The sequence below is a fragment of the Ranitomeya variabilis genome, chromosome 3, assembly GCF_051348905.1.
Source record: "Ranitomeya variabilis isolate aRanVar5 chromosome 3, aRanVar5.hap1, whole genome shotgun sequence".
In the NCBI taxonomy this organism is placed as follows: domain Eukaryota; kingdom Metazoa; phylum Chordata; class Amphibia; order Anura; family Dendrobatidae; genus Ranitomeya; species Ranitomeya variabilis.
In genome coordinates, this window is record NC_135234.1 from 543,056,113 (window position 1) to 543,083,726 (window position 27,614).

General features: G+C 40.6%; 1 protein-coding gene across 1 annotated transcript in view; it reads right to left on the minus strand.

Annotated features, from left to right (window-relative positions):
* Window positions 1–27,614, minus strand: part of FGF14 (fibroblast growth factor 14) — a 799,281-nt gene that overhangs the window by 384,118 nt on the left and 387,549 nt on the right. The window lies entirely within an intron of this gene.

Sequence of the window (27,614 nt, forward strand, 5' to 3'; positions counted from 1 at the left end):
CCAATATTTTTCTCCCACTGATTGATGTAGTGTTTTTGTGTTGAGGTAGAATTTAGAACACAAATCACGGAAAAAATAAATAGGCTTTCTATGGCCCACTGAATGAAAGGGAGAGAGGTGGCACACCCAGGAGTCAAGACTGGCACACAAGCTGAAAGGGCAATATTACTCTCCCACTGTTTTTTTATGTATTTTTTGTTTTTTCAGGGAGACTTTAGAAACCCAATAATATTTAAAAAAAAAAATAAATAGGCTTTCTATGGCCCACTGAATGAGAGGGAGAGAGGTGGCACACCCAGGAGTCAAGACTGGCACACAAGCTGAAAGGGCAATATTACTCTCCCACTGTTTTTTTAGGTTTTTTTTTTTTTTTCAGGGAGAATTAGAAACCAAATAATATTAAAAAAAAAAAAAAAATAGGCTTTCTATGGCCCACTGAATGAAAGGGAGAGAGGTGGCACACCCAGGAGTCAAGACTGGCACACAAGCTGAAAGGGCAATATTACTCTCCCACTGTTTTTTTATGTATTTTTTGTTTTTTCAGGGAGACTTTAGAAACCCAATAATATTTAAAAAAAAAAATAAATAGGCTTTCTATGGCCCACTGAATGAGAGGGAGAGAGGTGGCACACCCAGGAGTCAAGACTGGCACACAAGCTGAAAGGGCAATATTACTCTCCCACTGTTTTTTTAGGTTTTTTTTTTTTTTTCAGGGAGAATTAGAAACCAAATAATATTAAAAAAAAAAAAATAGGCTTTCTATGGCCCACTGAATGAAAGGGAGAGAGGTGGCACACCCAGGAGTCAAGACTGGCACACAAGCTGAAAGGGCAATATTACTCTCCCACTGTTTTTTTATGTATTTTTTGTTTTTTTCAGGGAGACTTTAGAAACCCAATAATATTTAAAAAAAAAAATAAATAGGCTTTCTATGGCCCACTGAATGAGAGGGAGAGAGGTGGCACACCCAGGAGTCAAGACTGGCACACAAGCTGAAAGGGCAATATTACTCTCCCACTGTTTTTTTAGGTTTTTTTTTTTTTTTCAGGGAGAATTAGAAACCAAATAATATTAAAAAAAAAAAAATAGGCTTTCTATGGCCCACTGAATGAAAGGGAGAGAGGTGGCACACCCAGGAGTCAAGACTGGCACACAAGCTGAAAGGGCAATATTACTCTCCCACTGTTTTTTTATGTATTTTTTGTTTTTTTCAGGGAGACTTTAGAAACCCAATAATATTTAAAAAAAAAAATAAATAGGCTTTCTATGGCCCACTGAATGAGAGGGAGAGAGGTGGCACACCCAGGAGTCAAGACTGGCACACAAGCTGAAAGGGCAATATTACTCTCCCACTGTTTTTTTAGGTTTTTTTTTTTTTTCAGGGAGACTTTTGAAACCAAATAATATTAAAAAAAAAAAAAAAAAAAAATATAGGCTTGCTATAGCCCACTGAATGAGAGATAGCGCACACACAGCAGTGGCACACAAGCCCTGACTGAGGCCAATATTTTTCTCCCACTGATTGATGTAGTGTTTCTGTGTTGAGGTAGATTTTAGAACACAAATCACGGAAAAAATAAATAGGCTTTCTATGGCCCACTCAGTGAGAGATGGCACACACAGGGATGGCACTGTAGCAGAAATGCCAATCTTAATCTCCCACAAAAAAAAAACAAAAAAAAAAAAAAAACTGTCCTACAATTACTATCTCCCTGCAGTAATGTAAGCCAGGTATGGCAGGCAGCAATAGGAGTGGACTGATGCACAAATTAAATAAAAAGTGTGGACAAACAAAAAAGATAGCTGTGCAGAAAGGAAGGAACAAGAGGATATGTGCTTTGAAAAAAGCAGTTGGTTTCCACAGTGGCGTACACACAGCAATACAGCTATCACGGAGCCTTCTAGGGCAGCCCAATGAGCTACAGCGCTGAGGGGAAAAAAAAAAAAAAATAGCTTCCACTGTTCCTGCACACCGAAGGTGGTGTTGGACAGTGGAAATCGCTGCAGCACAAGCGGTTTGGTGGTTAGTGGACCCTGCCTAACGCTCTCCCTGCTTCTGATGAAGCGGCAGCAACCTGTCCCTAAGCTCAGATCAGCAGCAGTAAGATGGCGGTCGGCGGGAACGCCCCTTTATAGCCCCTGTGACGCCGCAGACAGCAAGCCAATCACTGCAATGCCCTTCTCTAAGATGGTGGGGACCAGGATCTATGTCATCACGCTGCCCACACTCTGCGTTCACCTTCATTGGCTGAGAAATGGCGCTTTTCGCGTCATTGAAACGCGACTTTGGCGCGAAAGTCGCGTACCGCATGGCCGACAAGCACAGGGGTCGGATCGGGTTTCATGAGACGCCGACTTAGCCAAAAGTCGGCGACTTTTGAAAATGATCGACCCGTTTCGCTCAACCCTAGTGCCCAGCATTACTATATTATAGAGGGGTGCTTTAGAATTTAGAGTGAACACAGAACCACACAGCAGGTGCAGTAATAGTGACACATATGGCAGCAGCGGCTCAGTATTGGGGTATCAGGTGCAGTAATAGGGACACATACGGCAGCAGCGTCTCAGTATTGGGGTATCAGGTGCAGTAATAGGGACACATACGGCAGCAGCGTCTCAGTATTGGGGTATCAGGTGCAATAATAGGGGCACATACGGTAGCAGCGGCTCAGTAATGGGGTATCAGGTGCAGTAATAGGGACACATACGGCAGCAGCGGCTCAGTATTGGGGTATCAGGTGCAGTAATAGTGACACATACAGCAGCAGCGGCTCAGTATTGGGGTATCAGATGCAGTAATAGGGACACATACGGAAGCAGCGTCTCAGTATTGGGGTATCAGGGGCAGTAATAGGGACACATACGGCAGCAGCGGCTCAGTAATGGGGTATCAGGTGCAGTAATAGGGACACATACGGCAGCAGTGGCTCAGTATTGGGGTATCAGGTGCAGTAATAGGGACACATATGGCAGCAGTGGCTCAGTATTGGGACATCAGCAGGATGAGGAGTTTGTGCAGGTTGGGAATAGATGGTGATGGGGCTGGAATATGAGAAGTGAAATGTGTCTTTGTTGTATTCTCTGCAGTCGAGTCCTGGCTGGAGAAGTTGTCGTGTCGTCCTGGGCCTCATGGGAAAAGTGAACGATTCCATCATAAAGAACCTCAGCAGTAAGACATTATCTATAACTGTGCTGTGATCTGTTATATGTTCTGTAGGGCTGGTATCTACCACTGACCATATGGTGGTAATATCCATGTTGGTCTTTATATAGAGATTATCTTCGGTAACAGTGCAGTCATCTGCTGAGGTCCTCCTCCACTATTAGGGCGCATCACCCAGCTGTAATCAAGGTTACCTGGTTAGGGGCCCACTCAGAAGCTTCGCCCCCACCCTGAACCAAAACCCTAGCTATGCCTGTGCTAAGGCCATGTTCACACGTTCAAGCATTCATCGCCCAAAAATGTTCTTTAATATTATGTACATGTAATCCATTTATTAGTCTTGGCTCCTGTTCACAGCTGATATCCAGTAAAGTGTAGACTGACACATTGTAACCCGGCAGACTCTTTGTCTGTAGACTGTGCCCAGACTTGACCTGCACCAGCTGATGTCACCATAGCAGGAAATAAATAAAAAAACTAATATTTCAGGACTGAGACATTATTGTGCATGGGAATTAGGTCATTCTCTGCAGTATATGAAAAATCCTCATCCCAGGAGAAAATGGTGATATTTCTTTCTGTCATCTCAGTGACAATATAATTAATATAAGACTGTATTCCGGATGGACACAAATTATCAATCGGAGTAAAATGCACTTTAACTCAGGTATGAATTTTTTTTTCAATCTAGCACTTGTAACACATAAGCACTGCCTAATATATGATCACTGGATCTACAATGGACTACACATTACTGTAATTTAATTGTACAAAGATGACACATAAGCTGATCAGACATGAAGGTAATTTCCTTCTTCAGACCATAACTGGAAAAGTAGAATATAATATACAGTTGTCTATAGCCAACAAGATAAACATTTTACATTTTTAAAATAAAATAGAATAAAGTAGATAATATATTCACACTTACAAATAACAACAAAAAAGTTTGATCCAACTTTTTAAGCTTAATAGCAACTAAAACCACAGGGTGCATCAATATAATGAAGCAAGGTAGAAGAATACCAAAGAGAATACAAATCAATAAGACAGTTAAATTGCTGATTTCTACTGGTTAGCAAAGTGAAATTCTAAACTTTTGTCGCTTAAAGAACATGTGCTTTACAATATGAATTCCTTCTAATTCATGGGCGTAAAAGCTTATTTACAAACAACATGGTGTTATATTAGTTTAACTAATAGAAATATTCACCACCAGTCATCATAACAATAAACCTCTGACGTCAACAGAATAACATTGGTTATCTTGTAACAAAGGTATCAGCAAAGGGGTGGTGTATAATAGGCAGCAAGTCAACGATCAGTGACTGATTCATTTTTGCATATGCACCATTTTTTTTTTACAAGTTTTTAGCACTGTTTTTTTTGTATGCACCATATTCATCTTTTCATTTACACCTTTTTTAAAGTCAGCTTGTAGTTTTTTTCCATGTTCGCTACTGTGGGTTGTGTTTAGGGTTTCTAGATGTTTTCACCTGATTCACTGAATATTTCCAACTTTTTGAAATAATCACAAGATTTGTCACCAGCGTACTTCAGTCTCTTCCCGGTGTAATGTTTTATATGCAAGTTATTTTGGTGCAATTTTTGCCCCATTTTTCGAAACTTGCAACTTTTTGCAAAAGAGTCACAAAAAAGGACAATGACTAAAATAAAGACCATTTTTTACTTTGAGCAAAATTCATGACCCGTGTGTGCCATTTTGAAGAATTTGGTGAAAAAAGCAACAACAAATACCACAAGACAAAAAAATGGGGTTTAAAAACAAACAAACAAAAGCATATGATAATTAGGCCTCTCAGCTCAAGGTTGATGTACTGGAATCAGAATATTTGGCAACCGTAAGGAGCTGACTGACCTAGGGCCAATTAGTAATGGCTAGACATTTGAGTCAGAGCAGGTAAAGAAATGGCAGTTAGTATGGGGTGTTCCAACGTGCAGCAGACAGTACTTACCACTTTTGTCCAAGGTGAACAAGTGACAGATCATTGATGAACAGAGTAAGGGAATAAGAGTAAGGCCATCTTAAACCATAGATGCATCTTTATAAATATTGACGCCATTCCTCAGAGCAAATGTCAGAGAAAGAGAGAACCAATAGGAGTGTTTAAAGCTTAAAAAGTTATCTTTTTTCATACAAAAAACATATTGAAATCCCTCACAGGGTTTAAAAAAAAAAAAAAGAACAAACAAGTGGTAAATAACACTGGAAGACCAACAATTATACTGACAGGTATTTGAATTAGGTGGGTGAAAAAGGAGGGTTTAAGCAAACCTATCCACCTACACCATGTGACCATTACACTTCCTCCATGACTTTTCCCCACCACACTTCAATAATGTCATCAGTACAAAAAATGGGTCCCCTTGAGAAAATGAGGCATCAACAAGCGAAAAGCGCGTTGAGGATCCACCTGCATGTGCGCTGGGGGTTACTATTGGGTAAGAATTGTTTTTTGTAAGCTTTAAACACTCCTATTGGTTCATGCTTTCTCTACTAGAAGAGCAAGCACCATTTGGCATAGAAAAGTAATAATAGTTATTAGAAAAGAGTTAGACAGATGTATAAATCGGACGAGGATCGCAACACAATTCATGGACTGACTGTCAGCTCTCCCAACCCATACATGGCAGCACGTATTTCTATTAAGCTACCGGTTCCTTCGACCTGAGTGTACAGCTGCATAGAAATACATGCTCTACCGCTCAGGTCGGAAGAGCTGAAGGCCAGTCCGAGTATTGTGATCTTCGTCTGGGTTACATGGCCATCTGACTCTTCCTAAACAGAAAGGTGTCACAACGCACAGTGTGCTGTGTATGGAGCAGGCGTCATAGTGCCTATGCTGACCCTTGTTATTCCCCCTGTGAATATATTCTAAAGGACCACACACAATTAGTTTCCAGCATAAATAAGCCCACCAATACAAGTCTTGAAGGATAATTTGCTTGTTGTTGCTGTTCCCATCTTTTATGCTGACACAATAGCCATAGATTATCATCAGCACATCCTTGTACTGGCAATTTATCTCCTCCTGTAAATTAAATCTTATTTGTGAATTTACAATGGAAAGTTATCCATTCAATTGTCACCAGATGACTGAATTATATATACACAATATAAACATAACTGCAGCAGAAGAAGTCGGAAAACCATTTTTATTTAACTATATTAGCTCAGGGCCCACAACCCTTTGGTGTCTCAAATGTATGAGGAAAAAATCCTACAATGATAAGAATGCTTTAATAGTCACCAATTCAAAACTATTTAACCCTTTTATAACCCCCAAAGTGTTGATGTAAGCAAGGTATACTATGACAAATAGCGATAAAACAGTAAATTGTATTATTTGAATGGAATGTGCCATCCACAAATGACCTGTAATGTAAATCAGAGCTTTGTGCTGAATGCATATATTATTTAATTCTGACAATTATTATTAACAAAAATTAGAAATTGTGCAATTTTGACACTGGCTGCAAGGGCTTTTCTAGATAATGGGTGAGGGCACGGTCCTGTCTCCTGTCCTGCTGGAACACAGAAAGCCTGGATTGTATCAAAACTACACAAAGCGGTCCGGTATGTGATACATGCTGGGATCGGGGGTCTCCACTCCTACATTATGCTTCTCTCATTTTACATAGCAAAAACCTGTTGACAGCCTCCCTTTACATTTTAGGGGAATAACTCTGAAAATTCCAGGTTTTAGGAAGGTTCCCAGTGTGAGAGACCTCTACGCAGTAAGAAGGAGCTGAGATATGATATGGATTGAGACAGGCCAATTATACATGACACTTACCCTTTAAGACGTTTTGGAATATCAAGAGTAAAAGTAAAAATATTAGGACATGCAACCAGACTAGTTCTCCCTCCATTACCAGTAAATAACAGGCCAGCTTCTCCAGCAACTACTTATACTAGGTGCAGTTCCCTGACTGACCTGAGGGTAAGGGGGGTGCCAGAGAGCTGTAACTGTGTAAGCTCCATCACAGATTGGTGAGGTTGGGGATATCTCTAGTTTTTTTCCTCACAAGTTAAGTTACTATTATTATTATTATTATTATTATTATTATTAAGAAAGCTTTAACCAATGTGCAACATGTGAATTTAGTATGAAATATCATCTGGACGACACCTAAAAGGAGTTAAGCTTGATAGACATTTGCCCGTTTTCAACCTAATTAGTGTAAAAACTGTCCTTTGTAAGCATCAAAATTTCCCCCTGCAGTTGTTCTACACCCAGCATCCATAATGTCTCCATTTCTTTATTTATCATCAAATCGGAATAAAAGCACAAGTGATTTACAGTTTACACAGTCTAAAAAATACTTTTTTGTTCCTTGTTAATGCTTAATACATTTTTTATAAAAGCTTTTAGGAGTCAGCGACAATGTAAGCCTATATTTGTTTCAATGATAACCAAGCCATATAACAGATCTACCTTAAATGACATTTTTAACAGTCACGATTTTAAAATATAATGACCTTTTGGAGTTACCTGAGGATATTTTTGAATACATTTTACAAAGGGCACAAAGCTCACTCTGCAGTTGTAAGATATTTTACATTTGTTATATACACTGTGTTATGTTAGATGTGGCATATTAGTTGAATTCTAATTTTATGAACTACTTTTGTAAAAAGTTGAAGCAGAGAATTTGAAATAAATTCTTTATCAGATTTAATCGTTCTAATTAAACTTTATAGACTTTAACCCCTTCACGATCAAAGGTTTTTGCGTTTTGGTTTTTGCTCCCCTTCTTTCCAGAGCCAGAACTTTTTTATTTTTTGGTCAGTATGGCCATGTGAGGGCTTGTTTTTTGTGGGATGAGTTGTAATTTTGAACTACACCATTGGTTTTAACATATCGTGTACTAGAAAACGGGAACAAATTCTAAGTGTGGTTCAGTTCCAAAGTGGGGTTTTTTTTCGCATCATGTTCACTAAATGCTAAAACTGACCTGCCATTATAATTCTCCAGGTCGTTATGAGTTCATAGACACCAAACATGCCTAGGTTCTTTTTTATTTAAGTGGTAAAAAAAAAATACCAAAGTTTGGTAAAAAAAAAATGGTGCCAGTTTCTGATACCCGTAGCATCTGCATTTTTCGTGATCTTGGGCTGGGTAGGGCTTATTTTTTGCATTTTTAATGATACCATTTTGGTGCAGATACGATCTTTTGATCGCTCATTATTGCATTTTATTGCAATGTAGCAGCAGCCAAAAAAACGTAATTCTGATGTCTTGAATTTTTTTTCTCGTTACGCCGTTTACCGATCGTGTTAATTATTTTTTTATATTGATAGATCAGGCGATTCTGAACACAGCGATACCAAATATGTGTTGGATTTTTTTTTTTATTGTTTTATTTTGAATGGGGCTAATGGGGGGGTGATTTGAACTTTTATATATTTTTTATTTTTTTAACATTTTTAAAAACTTTTTTGTACTTTTTGCATGGTTCAATAGTCTCCATGGGAGACTAAAGCTGCAGTACTTTGATTGCCTCTGCTACATGATTAGATCGCCTGTGTGTAGCAGAAATGCTCACTTGCTATGAGTGCCAACAACTAAAGGGCAGCGCTCATAGCAATCCGGCAATGACAACCATAGAGGTCTGCTTCAAATCTCTGGTTGTCATGCAGACCCATCAGTGATCCGCGATCATGTGACAGAGTCACTGATGGGCGGATTTACAACGCACTTCCGGCAAGTGCGAGTTAAATGCCACTCTCAGAAATTGACACTGGCATTTAACTAGTTAACAGAAGAGGGTGGATAGCTGTTGTGGGCACATGTTAGCTGTATATATCACCTGACATGTGCCCAGAAAGGAGCGGGCTCCGGCGCCGAGTACAACATCGGCATACTATTACACCCAATGTCGGAAAAGGGTTAAAGACATATTTTTCAAATGTATCTGCTTTATGGTTTGCTGCAAAGTGTTTTTATTTTTTACCTTCTTACCTCATATCAGCCATTTTTAATAGCACCATATTGGAGTACATATAATGTATTGCAAAACTTTAATTAGACACGACTATCATCGGTTGAGCTTAAAATAAAACTTTTACATAAAAATACATTTCGAAGGTGCAAAGTGCAGGACAAACAATACATATGTGGCACTCGATTACACAAATTAGTCTCTTCAACGATTGGCGTATACTGTGGGTTGGGTACTACGTACATCCGCAGCAACCAACCCGCAGCGTCCAGATGTTACAGCATAGTGGATGGGATTTCAAGAAATCCCATCTCCACTATGCGTGCATCGGCACCCGCGGCTTCCCTACGGAGATGGACATGCGGCGCGTCTCTCCAGACCACAGCATGTCAATTTGTCTTGCGGAGATGCTCCACAAGATAACTGCCCCCGTACAATGTATTGGGTGCAGTGATTCCTCACGGTTCAATGAACACATGTGGAATCACCTGTGTTCAAAAGTGCTGCGTCCAAAGTGCTGCCGGTTCCTGACCGTGGGAACATAGCCTTATTAGAGTGGGCTCAGAGTGTAATTTGCTCTATTCTCTGGGATGAGAGAATACATGTTCATCTGCTCCTGCTATGAGGTACAACAATTGATAAATAGGGAATGGTGGAGTTGTATTATGTACCCTGAGGTTTGCCACAAATTACATCAATTTGGATAAATTCGGATCTATGTTTGGCCACTGTCTATGCTACGCCAATTTTCCCCAAAGAAACATATTGCCTCTTACATATCAGTTCCATTAGACCTAGGACAATTAGCATGGATTCTGCAACTATGAAGCAGAGATATAAATGCTAACTAGCTTTTTATAGAAATGTAATATAATTTGCCTCTCCCCATGTTTAATGTGATATAACATGCCCAGAAGGGCAACTAACTTACTAATTATTGTATTCAGCCCAAATGAATGCATTTCTTCACTGCTCTTCAACATCCTATTTACTGAGCTGGTAGAGTACACAATTAGCTTTCTACTAGGCTCTCTAGTCTTCTGAGAATATCTATCTATTTAAAAACCCATGATTTTAGTTTTGAGACCTGTTTTAATATCAGAGTTACTAGGATTCTGATTTCATTCTGAAATAATTACACATGAATGGCGCCTAAGGAAATTTTTGTGTCTCATTCACTTTTTGGCTAATAAGGAGCATTCATAATGTTCCTGCTATATAAGAGATGATGTCACGTACTGTATATTGCTCAGACATTGACATTTTGTTTCCTGTTTCTTATATAGCAACAACTTATTTCATATTGCGGTACTGAAATTGCCCTTACTCACATCAGCCCCTATCTAACAAATATACAGATTGGTAATCTTATTTAATAATGGTGCTATTAATAAATGTATGATGCAATAATGGTATTAATGGTATTATTAAAAGAACCTAAATAAAACACACACACAAAGACCATCTTACTGTATCTATATAAATTGCAAATGGTTAAGTAACCAGTGCTCATATAAAAAGGTTCAATCTCACCAATATGCCATGAATGATGAAACACATTCTTCAAGTTGGATGGCAGAAGCAAATGTTAAAGGGAAGGTGCCACCGGTTTTCTTGTAGTTTGTTTTTTTGTGAAATTAATCTTAAAATAGTAATTAAAATGTATTAATGCAATGTTTGCAAACAGTTCTATATGAAAAATATATATTTTTGTACAAATATATATATATATATATATATATATATATATATATATATATATATATATATATATATACCACTAGGGGGAGTATTTTCCATTTTAGACCTCAAGCAGCTATAGTAAGACTTACCAGCTTTACTGTTAGCTGGAAAATTGGGGCAGTAACTGCTGACATCCCCATTTCCCTCCCATTTTGGGTGGTCTAGTATCCCTGGAGCAAAATGAAGAGTAGCATCACAGGGCAGAGCCATTTTGTGAGTGACTGCCCTGTGATCTGCTATCACCAGTAGTTACTGTCTCGCATCAGTCTTCATATGTCTCTCTCACCCGACTACATGTTTCTCACCCCCCTCCACAAGTTCACTCCAGACCCTCAGCTCCTTACCTTTACTGACTGATGAGTCACAGCTCTTGCTGACAGCTCCTGCTGGGATAATGCTGATTATACACTGTTCCTCCTTCATGTCTTTGTAGTCTCTGATACTCTGCCCCAGATTTTCTTTCACATTTTACTCCTGTCAGTCTAGGATCTGTTCTGCTGGAAGCAATACTGCTTATGTTAGCAGATCCTAATGACAGGAGAGAGAATTGAGCACAGTTGACAGCCGAGAGCTCCATGAATATGGCAGCTGAACACTCCCACTACTGAGAATTCTGCAGCCCACAGAGGCATGCCCAGTTCACAACAGTGACAGTTCTATTACAATAGATAGGGTCAGAGTTCGTCTGTTATCTCCTATGACCATGGGGTGCCGTATGATGACACTGAAAGTGTCGTGCTGCTACTGTGAAAGCAAGATGTCAGCCCCCACTGCCTTATTTAATCTCCTATAACACACGAAATATGTTTCAAATGCAATCAAAACTTGGTTATAACAGCATGTTATGCTACATTACATTGATTCATTAATGATCTACAAACGTGGTACCTTTCCTTTAAAAGGGTGGTTTCTGTATAACCCTGTCATGCCCCATGTATTGCCCCTGCTCTAATAAGAACAGTACCCGAGTATGCTACTGCCTAGAAGATACCCCCAAAAAATGTCACCCTCCCTACGTGTTTACTCCTCAGTGCTGAGGATTCTTCAGGTGAGTAAGTAAACTGCAAAAGTATTGGGGGGAAATAGATAGGGTTCCTGCAATAACATGGAGCCCAGAATCATTTATAGTGTATGATGCATGGACCTGCTAAAGTTTTATGGTTATCGCTATAGGTATTGCTTACCTTACGTAACATTGCACCTACATCATTCAACACTCGGCATCTGACGTGGCTTCAGGGATTTGGAATGCACACATGATGTGGCTTCCGGTAATTGGAATGCACACGTGACCGACCCTGATGTCATATCCAGACTGTGGAGCACAATCGTAACACTCACTTCTGGCGTGTGGAGCAATTCTTCCGGATGAGAGAGATGCAAGTGGACCCGCCTTATATGGTAATGAGATCGGGTGACATATCCGATTGACACTCCCATGTAGTGCTGCAATTCAATTATGTTTCTAGGTAACACTCCATCAACCCTGTTATTGATCACACATTCAATCCTCATGAATAGGGGTGTGATCAAGATCATCTAGGGGGAGGGATGTGAACTAGGTATAGCAATGGCCAAACCTAGAAATAGATAATGAATGGCCTGAATAGACCATAAATGTCTTGTATATTTAGGCGCAGCCCATGGAGGCAAACACCAGTACACAGAGGTGAACGGAAACAAAACATCAAGGAATCCATTACACAAGTGCAATATTAATCAATATGTCACAGAGGAAAAGGAGGGGTGGAGGGAGAGAAGGGTATAGTTGGTACAGGATTTTACAAGAAACAGCTAAAATTAAGCTGTTCCTTGAGTCCCCTAGGGTGGCAAGTATCCCGCCGTAAAATTGATTTGGATTCCCTTTGTAACAGCATTTTCTTAAAGTTACCGCCCTTTTGGAGTTGTTTAATTTTGTTGATAAATTTAATAACTCGGGTGTTGCCTTGATGTTCACTATTAACCCTAGAACGCATACCTGGGGCCTCGCAGGCCTGCCAGGTTACTTGTTTTCCATTTTCTGTAAAAGTACTTTAGTTAGAATTTTGAAAATCTAGGTAATCCTCAGGTATATAGTTGTTAGTAATTTACAGTTATTCATATATTTTTATGTTACAGACATTTCGGTATAACAACCTTTTTTTGGGACTACCCCATATTCACGCACCTGGGGCCTTTTAGGCCTGTACTAGGTTTACATGTGATACACAGATTTGCTTATCAAGGCAAATTACGGAGGCAATGATCCGATGTGGAATACGCTTTCTGGAACATCCAGAGCAAAGAGAAAAAAAAAGAAAGCGCTGCTATATTTGTCCAGCAAAGAAGGAAAGAAAATCGGAGCGTTTCTGTTCTACTTGTGGACAAAATGTATGCAAGGAACATTCAGCCGAAAAAATAATATGTGAGAATTGTCGGGGGAATATGTAAAGTTACAAATAAATATTCCTGCACCAAGTTTGCTACAACCAAAAAATGTTTTCATAAAAAAATTGCATATAGAATGCCTATATTTGGCGTGCCCGTTTACTTACTTTTTTGTTGTTTTATGCACATAATTGTGTTTTGAAATATACACATCTTAGGCTGTGTTCCCAGTAGCGCTGGGGTTCGCCAGAAGGGGATCCATAATGGATCTGACCTCCTGGTAACTCCAGGATTCCGCCAGCCTTAGCTGGGGTCACCAGGAGGTCAGATCCATTACGGATCCCCTCCTGGCGGACCCCAGCGCTAGTTGGAATGCATCCTTACCTTGCAATTGTAAAATAAATTTTGAAAAGTATTTTTATTTGAGTTATTCCATGATAATTGTAAACAGGCCTAAAAGGCCCCAGGTGCGTGAATGTGTAGATTTCTATGGGTATGCGTTCTAGGGTTAACATGTCTAGCCAGAGATGTGTCTCGTTTGTTCCTTATATCCCCCAGATGCTTCCCCACTCATTTCCTGAGCTCTCTGATCGTTTTGCCCACATAAACTTTGCCACAGCTGCAGGTGGACTTATAGCTAATGACCTTCCTTTTGCAGTTAATTAATTCTTAATAGTTTATAGTTTTATCTATTTGGATATACTCACAGGCCACACAAGTGCCACATTTGTAAGATCCTCCTGGTTTTACTGGTAGCCACATGCTGATCGTAGGTGGCAGTGTAAAGTGGTTGTCCATGGTCACCAATGGACTGACAAATATCCTCATCCATTCTGAGTATTTTCCAGTATTTGTTAAGGATTTTCCTAACCAATGGTGTTCAATTGTCAAAAGTGGAGATGACACAAATAGATTTATCCTTGGTTAATGATTTGTCCTGGAGTACTAAAAGTCTCTCTCTCCTGTCTTAGTGAGTGATGGAAGGCCTTCATCAGCACCCAGTCAAGGTATTCCCTCATCAAAAATGTCTCTCTGAGATCAGATTTATTAATTAAAAAAATCTCAGAACAGCTACGTATGAGTCAGAGATACTGACCATTTGGAATCCCCTTTTTTGGGAGTATGGATGATGACTGTCCCATCTTAGGAGTATGTTAGTAGATGAGGGCTTACGGTATATGGTGTTCAATAACCCACTCTGAGACTTTGTGATCATTCATGACATCAATAAATGGTAAGATAGTCGTATTAATCTTATAAGTAAACCGAAATCAAATGCTGTTTTTATTCAAAGTTTCAACAAAAAACATAAAGGTGTCCTTTGTGCAACTCCACAAGATAAAAACCTAATCGATGAATCTGACCCATAAATCTCTGAGAATGGTAAATTAAAACATGGATTCAGTGAAAACCATGGTATCCTCGCACCAGCCCAGGAACAGGTTTGCACAACTGCTCATGGTAGTGCCCCTGAGCTGCTGGTGCACATTACCATCAAAGGTGAATACATTATTGGCCAGAATAAATTCAATGAGGGTTAGCACAAAATTGTTAAGGGACAAGTATTGACAACCCCTTGCTGAAAGAAAATATTCAAGGCCCTCAATGTCTTTATTGTGGGGGATAGAGGAATTCAAGACCGAAATGTCAATGCTAGCCAACAAAACATTCTGTTCAATAGAGATTCTGTCCAGTCTACATAGAAGATTCATTGTGTCCCTGCTGTATGAGGGTAAAGTAATCACAAAGGGTCTAAGGATATTGTCTAGATGGACCCTTACATTGTGTCCCACACTATTGATTTCGGACACAATGGGTCTCCCTTTAATGGGTGTAAGGCCTTTATGCAATTTTGCTAAATAAAAGGTAGCCATGATTGAGTGCTAAGGGAAGATGAAGCTCACCTGCTCCTGGCTGATTAAATTATCATTTTTAGCTTGTATGGGAATGCCTTTTAGTTTATTAATGGATTCAGGTATCTGATTTCTTGAAACCAATGCGATCATCTAATAGAGCAAGGCACATGTTCTTGTACTGGTGGGTGTCCAGGATGACCACATTACCCCTTTATCAGAAGGTTTAATAGTGTTTGACAAATTGCTTTCACAGAGCCACCATTTGTTGTCTTGACAGATTATGTCTATCATGTGTATCACTGATATTCTTAATCTCATTAGTTACCAGATTTAAAAATATGTCAATGGCTGAAAGGTCACCTGTATGTGAGGGCTTTTTTGAACTACAATTTTTTTAATGATGTGAAAGGGCCTTGTCTAGTAGAGGTAGTGAGAGGTTGATCAATGTCCACCAACAATTGGACATCTGAAAGGAGCTCATGTGTTACATTGGGATTGGCACATGTCTTTAATACTATAAAAAAATTAAAAAAACACCGGTAGGCACGAAAAAAAGACCCTTAATTAATACAGACATTTCTATGTCATTAATTAGTCTATTGGACAATTTGATAACCTGTAGCTCTAATCCCTGTTTAATGGGTTACGATTCTGTAGGGCATAACCCTGGTCTAAATAAACGGATCTGGAAGATGGGGCTGTGTAATATTCCTCCCTAGGATAACCTCTGTTCTTGCTCTTATTTCTGTTATGATCCGGTGACCGTGGAGCCGCATGAGAGACTTTCTCAGGAGTAGGTGGTACCTGTACTGACCGCAAACCCTAAACTAACACCGCAACTAGAAGTAGCCGTGGGATGTACCTAACAAGTCCTAGACACCTCGACACAGCCGGAGGACTAAATACCCCTATAGATGGAAATGGGAATTCTATCTTGCCTCAGAGCAGAACCCCAAAGGATAGGCAGCCCCCGACAAATATTGATTGTGAGTATAAGAGGAAAGACACACAGGCAGAAAAACAGGATTTAGCAAAAGAGGCACTTCTAGCTAAATAGAAAAGGACAGGACAGAATTCTAAGCGGTCAGTATTAAAATCCTAAAAATATCCACAGCAGATAATACAAATATTCTACATCTAACTAAAGACATAGAAAGTATATCTGCATCTCCTGAGAATCCAGCATGACTGAAAAATCCAAACAAAGTCTAAGCTGGACAAAAACACAATGAATTGCACTGAATTGCAAAGCACACTGCATGTGTGCACAGAGACAAAAAACCAGACACTTATCTTAGCTAAATTGGCAGCAGGGCATGAGGAGCCAGAGAGAGATGCAATCCCTCCAAGAACAATGGACAACTGGCAAGGACTCATGGATCCTGCAAACCTAAATACCTAGTAGAGCTGCAATCAGCAGAAACACCTGCCCTGGATTACAACCCCAAGACAACTGCACTACCACCAACAACCACCGGAGGGAGCCCAAGAGCAGAATTCACAACAGTACCCCCCCTTGAAGAGGGGTCACCGAACCCTCACCAGAGCCCCCAGGCCGATCAGGACGAGCCAGATGAAAGGCACAGACCAAATCAGCAGCATGGACATCAGAGGCAAAAACCCAAGAATTATCCTCCTGGCCATAACCCTTCCATTTGACAAGGTACTGAAGCCTCCGCCTCGAAAAGCGAGAATCCAAAATCTTCTCAACCACATACTCCAACTCCCCATCAACCAACACAGGAGCAGGAGGATCAACAGAGGGAACAACGGGCACCACATATTTCCGCAATAAAGATCTATGGAAAACATTATGGATGGCAAAAGAGGCCGGAAGGGCCAAACAAAAAGACACCGGATTGATAATCTCAGAAATCCTATAAGGACCAATAAACCGAGGCTTAAACTTAGGGGAAGAAACCTTCATAGAAACATGACGGGAAGACAACCAGACCAAATCCCCAACCCGAAGCCGGGAACCAACACACCGACGACGGTTAGCAAAACGCTGAGCCTCCTCCTGAGACAACACCAAATTGTCCACCACATGAGCCCAAATCTGCTGCAACCTATCAACCACAGAATCCACACCAGGACAATCAGAAGGTTCAACTTGCCCCAAAGAAAAACGAGGATTAAAACCAAAATTACAAAAGAAGGGGCGAAACCAAGGTAGCCGAACTAGCCCGATTATTAAGGGCAAACTCGGCCAATGGCAAGAAAGCCACACAATCATCCTGAACAGCAGACACAAAGCATCTCAAATAAGTTTCCAAAGTCTGATTAGTTCGCTCGGTCTGGCCATTTGTCTGAGGATGAAAAGAGGAAGAAAAAGACAAATCAATGCCCAGCCTAGCACAAAAGGCCCGCCAAAACCTAGAAACAAACTGGGAACCTCTGTCGGACACAATATTCTCCGGAATACCATGCAAACGAACCACATGCTGAAAAAACAACGGAACCAAATCAGAAGAGGAAGGCAATTTAGGCAAAGGCACCAAATGAACCATCTTAGAAAACCGGTCACAAACCACCCAGATAACCGACATCCTCTGGGAAACAGGAAGATCCGAAATAAAATCCATAGAAATATGCGTCCAGGGCCTCTCAGGGACCGGCAAAGGCAAAAGCAACCCACTAGCACGGGAACAACAAGGCTTGGCCCGCGCACAAGTCCCACAGGACTGCACAAAAGAACGCACATCACGCGACAAAGAAGGCCACCAAAAGGACCTACCAACCAAATATCTGGTACCAAAAATACCAGGATGGCCAGCCAACACAGAACAATGAACCTCAGAAATCACTCTACTAGTCCATCTATCAGGAACAAACAGTTTCCCCACTGGACAGCGGTCAGGTTTGTCAGCCTGAAATTCCTGCAGAACCCGTCGCAAATCAGGGGAAATGGTAGAAAGGACCACCCCTTCCTTCAGAATGCCGACCAGCTCAAGTACCTCAGGAGAATCAGGCAAAAAACTCCTAGAGAGGGCATCAGCCTTAATATTCTTAGAACCCGGAAGATACGAGACCACGAAATCAAAACGGGAGAAAAACAGGGACCATCGAGCCTGTCTAGGATTCAGCCGTCTGGCAGATTCGAGGTAAATCAGATTTTTATGATCGGTCAAGACCACAATACGGTGCTTGGCTCCCTCAAGCCAATGTCGCCATTCCTCAAACGCCCACTTCATAGCCAACAACTCCCGATTGCTGACATCATAATTGCGTTCAGCAGGCGAAAACTTACAGGAAAAGAAGGCACACGGTTTCATCAAGGAACCATCAGAATTCCTCTGAGACAAAACGGCCCCTACCCCAATCTCAGAAGCGTCAACCTCAACCTGAAACGGAAGAGAAACATCTGACTGACGCAACACGGGGGCAGAAGTAAATCGGCGTTTAAGCTCCTGAAAGGCAGAGACAGCCACAGAGGACCAATTCATTACATCAGCGCCTTTCTTCGTCAAATCGGTCAGGGGTTTAACCACACTAGAGAAGTTAGCAATGAAACGGCGATAAAAATTAGCAAAGCCCAAAAATTTCTGAAGGCTCTTCATGGATGTGGGCTGAATCCAATCATGAATGGCCTGAACCTTAACCGGATCCATCTCTATAGATGAGGGGAAAAAAATGAAGCCCAAAAAAGAAACCTTCTGCACTCCAAAGAGACACTTAGACCCCTTCACAAACAAAGCATTATCACGAAGGATCTGAAATACCATCCTGACCTGTTTCACATGAGACTCCCAATCATCGGAAAAAATTAAGATATCATCCAAATATACAATCATGAATTTATCAAGATAATTCCGGAAGATATCATGCATGAAGGACTGAAAAACAGATGGAGCATTAGAGAGCCCGAATGGCATCACAAGGTATTCAAAATGGCCTTCGGGCGTATTAAATGCAGTTTTCCATTTGTCACCCTGCTTAATACGAACAAGATTATATGCCCCCCAAAGGTCAATTTTAGTAAACCAACTAGCCCCCTTAATCCTGGCAAACAAATCGGAAAGCAAAGGTAAAGGGTATTGAAACTTGACTGTGATCTTATTCAAGAGGCGATAATCAATACAGGGTCTCAAGGAGCCATCCTTCTTAGCAACAAAAAAAATCCCGCTCCCAACGGTGAAGAAGATGGCCGAATATGCCCTTTCTCCAAAGACTCCTTAACATAACTCTGCATGGCGGTATGTTCAGGCACAGACAGGTTGAAAAGTCGGCCCTTAGGAAACTTACAGCCTGGCATCAAGTCGATAGCACAATCACAGTCCCTATGCGGTGGAAGGGAACTGGACTTGGGCTCATCGAATACATCCTGAAAATCAGACAAAAACTCTGGAACTTCAGAAGAGGAGGAAGAGGAGATTGACATCACAGGAACGTCATTATGAACCCCCTGACAACCCCAACTAGTCACAGACATAGACTTCCAATCCAACACAGGATTATGTATCTGCAACCATGGAAAACCCAGCACAATAGCATCATGCAAATTATGCAACACCAGAAAACAACAATCTTCCTGATGGGCTGGCGCCATGCACATGGTCACCTGTGTCCAAAACTGGGGTTTATTTTTAGCCAAAGGTGTAGCATCAATGCCCCTTAAAGGAATAGGGTTCTGCAAAGACTGCAAGGGGAAACCACAACGCCTGGCAAATTCAAAGTCCATTAAGTTCAAAGCGGCGCCTGAATCCACAAACGCCATGACAGAAAATGACGACAATGAGCAGATCAAGGTCACAGATAACAGAAATTTAGGTTGTACAGTTCCGATGGTAACTGTACTAGCGATTCTCTTTGTACGCTTTGGGCAGACTGAAATGACATGAGAAGCATCGCCACAATAAAAACACAACCTATTCTGACGTCTGAATCCTTGTCGTTCCGTTCTAGACAGAATCCTATCACACTGCATAGGCTCAGGCATCTGCTCTGAGGACAACGCCACAGCGTGCACAGTTCTGTGCTCCCGCAGGCACCGATCAATCTGAATTGCCAGAGACATAGAATCACTCAGACCAATAGGCGTGGGAAACCCCACCATAGCATCTTTAACAGATTCAGAAAGACCCTTTCTGAAAATTGCCGCCAAAGCATCCTCATTCCATTTAGTCAGCACAGACCATTTTCTAAATTTCTGACAATACAATTCTGCCGCTTCTTGACCCTGAGACAGGGCCAACAAGGTCTTCTCCGCTTGATCCACAGAATTTGGTTCATCATATAATAATCCTAGAGCCAGAAAAAAGGCATCTACATTAAGCAAGGCCGGATTCCCAGATTCCAGGGAAAATGCCCAATCCTGAGGGTCGCCACGCAGCAGGGAGATGATAATTTTAACCTGCTGAATGGGATCACCAGAGGAACGAGGCTTCAGAGCAAAAAACAGTTTACAGTTGTTTTTAAAACTCAAAAATTTGGACCTGTCCCCAAAAAACAAATCAGAAGTAGGAATCCTAGGCTCTAAAAGCGGAGTCTGAACAATATAATCAGAAACACCCTGTACCCTAGCAGCAAGCTGGTCTACACGAGAAACTAATCCCTGAACATCCATGCTAGCACAAGACTCCTCAGTCACCCAGAGGAAAAGAGGGAAGAAAAGACAAAGCAGGCTACAGAAAAAAAATGGCTCTTTCTTCCCTTCTTCTGAGATGCATTTAACTCATTGTTGGCCAGTGGTACTGTTATGATCCGGTGACCGTGGAGCCGCATGAGAGACTTTCTCAGGAGTAGGTGGTACCTGTACTGACCGCAAACCCTAAACTAACACCGCAACTAGAAGTAGCCGTGGGATGTACCTAACAAGTCCTAGACACCTCGACACAGCCGGAGGACTAAATACCCCTATAGATGGAAATGGGAATTCTATCTTGCCTCAGAGCAGAACCCCAAAGGATAGGCAGCCCCCCACAAATATTGATTGTGAGTATAAGAGGAAAGACACACACAGGCAGAAAAACAGGATTTAGCAAAAGAGGCACTTCTAGCTAAATAGAAAAGGACAGGACAGAATTCTAAGCGGTCAGTATTAAAATCCTAAAAATATCCACAGCAGATAATACAAATATTCTACATCTAACTAAAGACATAGAAAGTATATCTGCATCTCCTGAGAATCCAGCATGACTGAAAAATCCAAACAAAGTCTAAGCTGGACAAAAACACAATGAATTGCACTGAAGTGCAAAACACACTGCATGTGTGCACAGAGACAAAAAAACAGACACTTATCTTAGCTGAATTGGCAGCAGGGCATGAGGAGCCAGAGAGAGATGCAATCCCTCCAAGAACAATGGACAACTGGCAAGGACTCATGGATCCTGCAAACCTAAATACCTAGTAGAGCTGCAATCAGCAGAAACACCTGCCCTGGATTACAACCCCAAGACAATTGCACTACCACCAACAACCACCGGAGGGAGCCCAAGAACAGAATTCACAACATATTTCATCCCTGTGATGTTCTCTGTTGGGTATCAGAATCGGACTGCTCAGTTTCTGTTGAAAAAATATCCATGTCTTGTTCCCCATGTTGCAGACGATCCCCCAACACTTGGTATATTTTATTGTCTTTGAAGTCCTTTAGGTTCTTGAGATATTGCTTATGCTTCATTTCTTTCAAATGATAATGAACTTTCTCTTGGTATTCTGAAGGTTACGTTCTTTAGTGATAAAGTCACTCTCAACCTAAATCCCTTAACTGACCCCAAATACCCAGCGAAGAAATTCTCAGTTGGTTTCAAAGAAAGAAAATAAAGCTGCTAGAATGGCCCAGTCAATCACTTGACCTGAATCCAATAGATTTCTGGAAGGAAGTAAAGCTCAGAGATCACAGAAGGAGCCCAAGGAATCTTCAGGATTTGAAGTGTGGAAGAATGGGCCATAATCACACCTGAGCAATACATACGACTAGTTTCTCCATACAGCAGGCGTCTTGAAGCTGTCATGACCAACAAAGGCTGTTGTATAAAGTATTAAATAAATTTCAGTAAGCGTGTTCAATACTTTTTCCGTGTGTCATTTCTTATTATTACACTTAACTTAATTTATAGACATCTATGGTTTGATTTCTTTGCCTGTGTGGATTGGATGGGTTTTTACCGACACCTGGTGAGAATTTCATATCAATAGCATCTTTAGAAATATATTTATGCAGAAAATTGGTGACTTGTTCAATACTTGCTTATCGGCGGTGGTTTGATTGCCTATTTAGATAGGCAGATCACATCTCCCATGCTCACAGAATCATCAGCAATAGATCACTTTGTACAAATTTTCTATAATTGGTCTTGGCAGCACATGTCCTGAGTACATAACATGTATGCATATATCTTATATTTTTTGGTTCTAGGTTGGGGATTAAAAGTATCTTAGACATTTAATGGGTTGCAGAAGAGAGATATTTTGGCACAGATTTTTCACAATGCAATAACATTAATAATATATTTCTTTCTAAAATAGCAAAGTAAATGATTTGGAGAAATTCCTAATACAACTAATGTTCCTGAGAAGATTAAATTACAATATCCTGGCTCCCAGATGTCACTTCTGAGCCATGTACACAGGACTCTAGTGGCAGAAACAGCTGAGAATTATAGAAGTATGTAGTGAAGGAAAAATACAATGGATATTCTGTACGAAAGAAAACGTATTTCAATCATATCAGGTATATTGGGAAACTATTCTGGTTTCTTTCTAATAAGATTAAGAAGTAGACTAACATTTCCCTTTGTAACTTACTACAATGCATTAGTAAAGTAAATCAATGTTTTCAGATATCATTAAACATATTAAATAATTGAACATATTCTTTATTACAGAAAAAAAATGACTTGACATTGAAAGGCCGTGATTGTCATTTCACAGTGTGCGGGCAAGCAATTATTTATGTGGTCTTGAAAGGTCAGATAGTTGTTGGTGCCCTCGTTATAAAAATATATGGAATCAGGGTCCTGTACAAACAGTAACACGATCTTAATTTAATGCATTCATGGGATAGATATCAAATATTTTTCACAATATATTATTTTTTTGCATGCAACATCCTTTTTTTAATTTAATCTGAATTATTTTTAGCTATTTTGTATAAGAAATGATTTATAACTGTTTGGCACAAGTATATTATAATGAACAAATAACACATAAAGTAACAACGTATAAATAATAAGAAATGTAATATCACAAAAGGTGAAATCCTTGCTAGAAATGTCGGTCAACATACATTTTGCGGATTTTTTTAAGGCTGAGTTTGTAAAGGGAAGAATCCGAAACCAGTGATGTAACTTAGTACACGGTAAAAATCACAACCCGTATTTAAAGTGCACTGAGAAATCGACCACTAGAGAGCGCTGCGACATAATCTGAGCGGCTTCATATCGCTGCTTGCCTATTGAGATGCTCTGACACATAAAATAATTGTCATTTGCAACAAGCTCCAAGTTTGGTGCCATCCAGTTACAGTTCTATTATTTTGTAGCAGTTATTGAACAATACAGACAGTTCACACTGAAGATCCCGGAAAATGAGTTGATACAATACACTTAACTAGGTTTTCTTAGGAAGCTGCTGGCAATGCATTCATCAGCAGTAAAGTCAGCAACAGCATTTAATAAAATTAACATTGTTTATTCTCAGACTACTGTTTAATAGGAGCAAAGCCCCAGACAAGAATATTACACTTTGTGCTCTCAGCAAACACACCGAACAATATCAGTTTCCGCTCTCTGCTTGCAAGCACAGCTGTAAACACCATTAATTACACCAGCAGACATAAAGTAATTTGATAAACACAGCTATCTCATTAAAGTCCCCACTGAATTGTGAATTGCATATTTAGAAAAGCAGAGAGTTCAGGTCAAAAAAATGCAAAACTGTAATCTTGATTTTTTTTCCTTAATTCCATTTATTTTTGGCAACATAACTTACTCCACATATATACACTGGTTGGCACACATTTCAGGCCAATCTGGAATCTGCTCCCTCATCTGAAGGACATATAATGTAAGAAAAGAGACTCTGAATCCAATGATGTATCACTTAGTTTACTGTGTGACACAATTAAAGTTTTTAGATGCAGCATGTACAGAGCTCGGAAAGCTGACACCGCCCACACCCCTGATTAACATGCGTGCTAGCAACTGTGTACATTATATTTTTACAGTAATCTGCTAATCAGTGGTGGGGGGTGTGGTTGGACCAGGATGCACTAGAGCTGTAGTACTGTAGTGATAATCTCCTGCTGATAAAACACTCATTGTATTGAAACAACAGCACACAGCCTAATAAGTGATGCATCACTGAAATCAGTGTCTCAGCCCCTACCTCATGGTTCCCTCCGAATAAATTGTAAAAACCCGTTGAACGTTCCCTTTAAGCAACAAATGCATGAATCGGGTCAGTGTACTCTAGTAAGCGCTTCATCAAGACTGGCATCAGTCTAAATGAATCGCTCCCAAAGGCTCTGACTCATCAACCAGTTTTCACCAGAATTCTGGGGTAAAACTACTTGTTGAAAAATGTTTGTACAAAAAAAAAAAAAGCCAACAAATTCAACATAATTTATGCCACAAAAGTAATGTATATCTCAATAGAAATTTACTTCTACTCTTGACTGGAGAACATCATCATCATTCTCAGACAAAACGCCAGCCGTGAGGCCAAAATGATACATTGTTGCAGCGCTTTGGGAAATAGCTCTCCCAATAAGGATATCTAATAGAGATTTTTGTGGTCAACATATTTCTAAGAGCCCTAGCTTTTTCATCTTTCTGTTCACAGAAGTGCATGAGGGTGTGTTTTTTTGCATAACGAGCTGTAGTTTTTGGTGGTTCCATTTTGAAATAACTATGACTTTTTGATCAATTTTCATTTGTTTTTAGCCAAGATTAAGAAAACTTAATTCATGGCATAGGTTTTCATATTTTTTCAAAATAGTTTATTGCATTGGCCATTAGAAATACGTCTACACCAAACATATGTCATTTTTTATTGTTTTTCAATTGCTTATTTTATTATTAAAACTGTGATTTTGTGTTTTACTCTGTGGGGGTGCCAATGGGCTGATCTACTTTTGTCAAACTTTTCACATGTGGCTGTCCATCCTGTCTGTGGCATCTGAGGAGTTAAAGGGCTGAGGTCAGAGATGTAGTATATCAGCTGAATCCTGCTGAGGATGGCACGGGAACAACTCCTGAGCCTGCGCAATCCATTGGATATAACTGCATGCATGATTGTGGGTAATCGCCTGCAATATGGACATAGAGAAACATTTCTTCGCGGATGGAAATAAATAAAAGGTCATTTTCTGATGATGATAGATTCATTTAAATTGAAACAAAATGAAAAACCAAGATATCGTGAATTGAATGGTAATGTCTGCCTACCTCAAAATAGCCACAACTCAATGAACAAAAACAAAAACTTTATAGTAATATTAGAAAAAAATTAAAACTGGAAGAATTCTTTGAGCCGTAAGTGTCCACAATCACCGCACTCCTAAAATGTACCCATCATTCTGGATGAGGTTTCAGAATTAGTTGTGTGTAAATTCACTCATCAACATTGAAATTGCAACCAAGAAGGGAAAGTCATGGAGTTATGGAAATCACAGGATCAATGGAGATGTTAATGATATGCAAATTTGTTGAAAAGATAGAAACAAAATTTTTAAACATCTTGATTATTCAGTATGAAGTATAGGTGCCGCGTACAGAAATACAGGCACATACATGCCTTGGCATTTATCAATGACTTTATTAATCATTGTCTGAGGAATGTTCTGCCACACTGAATACACTTGGGCACATAAATCATCAAGATCCACTGCTGGCAGCTCCCTTTGCAATTGCCATTCACTGATGTCCCACATGTGCTAAATGGGAGATAAATCCAGAGATGCTTCCGGCCATGATAGCACATTTAGAGCCACATCGGCTGCTCACAGTAGCACAAGCAACATGGGACTTTGCTGTATTGTGTGGAAAAACAGCAATGCAACTCCAAACTTTTAGTGTAGATGGAATGAAGACTGAAGGGGTTTGGCTGCTGTACATTGTCGCCTCACAACAAAATATCGGGAGTAGGACTGGCATGATGTTCCCTTGTGAATGCCTCTTCATGAGGTTTCCCATGTGGTCTCGTCAGATTCGCCAATTACGCAAATTGATCAATTCTGTACAGCATTAGTCATCACATACCAAGTCTAAGGCGTCAAAAGTGTCAAAAGAAGCAATCAAAAGTCATCAGTACAACATTGGACTACAAGCCATAAATCCAGCTTCAGTAGTTCTATTAACCTCATGCAATCGCTCTCAAAGCTATAATGCTGCTGAGGAAGATGGCAGAAGAGGCTAGAATGGAGGTCTATGCTCTTCAGTGTGGAGTCCTGATTTTGTCTTGGATGCAGTGCATGTGGCGCTCATACTTGATACTGAATAAATCCAGATTCATTTTGTCATCTGCATCATCATTATCATTAACTTGCATATCGATCCTGTGATTTCCATAGTTCAGCAACTTTTTCTTCTAGGTGTTGCAATTTCAGGAGGGCATATTTCCCCAAGTTTGCCCTTTTGCTGTCTCCATTTGCTTTTTTCTACCTAAGCTTAGTTCCGGAAGGCATCGGTCGGTGCAAGCTGCTTCTGATGTTCTCCCACACCGAGGAGCACAGATATCCCACATACAGGAACCACATCTCCCAACTTTTATAAACAAAAAAGAGGGACACTTACAGCAATGGCAATTTTTATATGCTCCCACAGTACATCTCTCTCACATAATATTAAAGGGAACCTGTCACCACGTTTTTGGAAGATGGGATAAAAATAGCGTTAAATAGGGGCAGAGGTGGGCGTTACATTAGTGTGTGTGTTATGCGTTTATTACCCACCTAAGTTGCCGAAATAACTTTGCAAAGTCTCCGTTTTCGCCTGTCAATCAGGCTGGTCAGGTCGCATGGGCGTGGTGTCTTCACCCAGATTTGGCGTAGTTTTCCGTTGGTGGCGTAGTGGTGTGCGCATGCCCAAGGTCCCGAATCCTCTTCCAGGGGATTTAAAATAGCGCGGTGTTCGTTATTGCATTGGTGATCGGTGGGCGCGGCCATCTTCCTTTGGCCGCGCGTGCGCAGAAGCGGCGCTCTGCTGGCCGCGGCTTCAGGAAAATGGCCGCGGGATGCCGCGCGTGCGCAGATGGATATCGCGGCGGCCATTTTCCTGAAGCCGCGGCCAGCAGAGCGCCGCTTCTGCGCACGCGCGGCCAAAGGAAGATGGCCGCGCCCACCGATCACCAATGCAATAACGAACACCGCGCTATTTTAAATCCCCTGGAAGAGGATTCGGGACCTTGGGCATGCGCACACCACTACGCCACCAACGGAAAACTACGCCAAATCTGGGTGAAGACACCACGCCCATGCGACCTGACCAGCCTGATTGACAGGCGAAAACGGAGACTTTGCAAAGTTATTTCGGCAACTTAGGTGGGTAATAAACGCATAACACACACACTAA